Source organism: Corylus avellana, chromosome ca8 (assembly GCF_901000735.1).
Source record: "Corylus avellana chromosome ca8, CavTom2PMs-1.0".
NCBI classification, from domain to species: domain Eukaryota; kingdom Viridiplantae; phylum Streptophyta; class Magnoliopsida; order Fagales; family Betulaceae; genus Corylus; species Corylus avellana.
The window spans coordinates 8752625-8753532 of record NC_081548.1 but is presented as its reverse complement, the minus strand read 5'-3'; positions in this window follow the sequence as shown (position 1 = coordinate 8753532).

Here is a 908-nt window from a genome sequence, read left to right as displayed (position 1 = left end):
TCCAACGTGAGCCATAAGTCCCATGCAGTGACACATTTAACGACATGAACTACAACGTCGACGGTGAGAGATGAGATCAAAATGCTAAGCACCAGTTGATCACGCATGTGCCATTTAAGCCAATCTGGATTTGTGGACACAATGTCAACGTCATCTATTTTGGACTTAAGGGTTGGAGGAGGGCTTTTAATGGAACCATCAATATGGCCTTGAAGATCTTGGCTTTTGATGATGGGCAAGATTGCAAGTTTCCAAACTAGATAGTTGGTATCAATTAGTTTGTGAGGAAAAGAAGAGGGAACAGTGTAGGTTATTGGATTTGCGGAAGAGGATGAGGCAGCCATAGAAACAAAGAAAAAAAAGCTTAAAAACGACGTTAGTCTAGGAAAGCTCTGATACCATGTGATTATTTAGTAACTTTAGTGTTTGGGTTATACTGCCTTACAATCAATTGTGGTTAAGGCTTTGTATATATAGATAGAACTATTACAAGAGATAACATAGAGATTACAAATATAATTTCAAATTACAAATGGTTTTTCTCAACTAATGCTATCCTTATCTTCACTTGAATGGTTGTTTGAATTCTTGATAACATGGAGAGAGTTATTTGTTGGGTCGTGGATCAGTCACACAAGGCCCAATAGGCCCAAAGCCCAAAACTTCGTAGATATGCTGGGCTGCCAAACCCTCGGTTGACTTAGCCCGAGGAGGTCTCGGGCTCCCAGTCTGAGACAACTTATGGGCAAAATAGTCAAAGGCCGAGGGGCACATTGGTCATTTCAACATGAAGATATAATCATGTTATCCAATACTCAGATCATCTATATCAATCAAGATACGTATCAGTTAGCATCTAAGCTAATACAGGTGACCGAGTCCTACTTGGACATTCTAACTTAGCATCG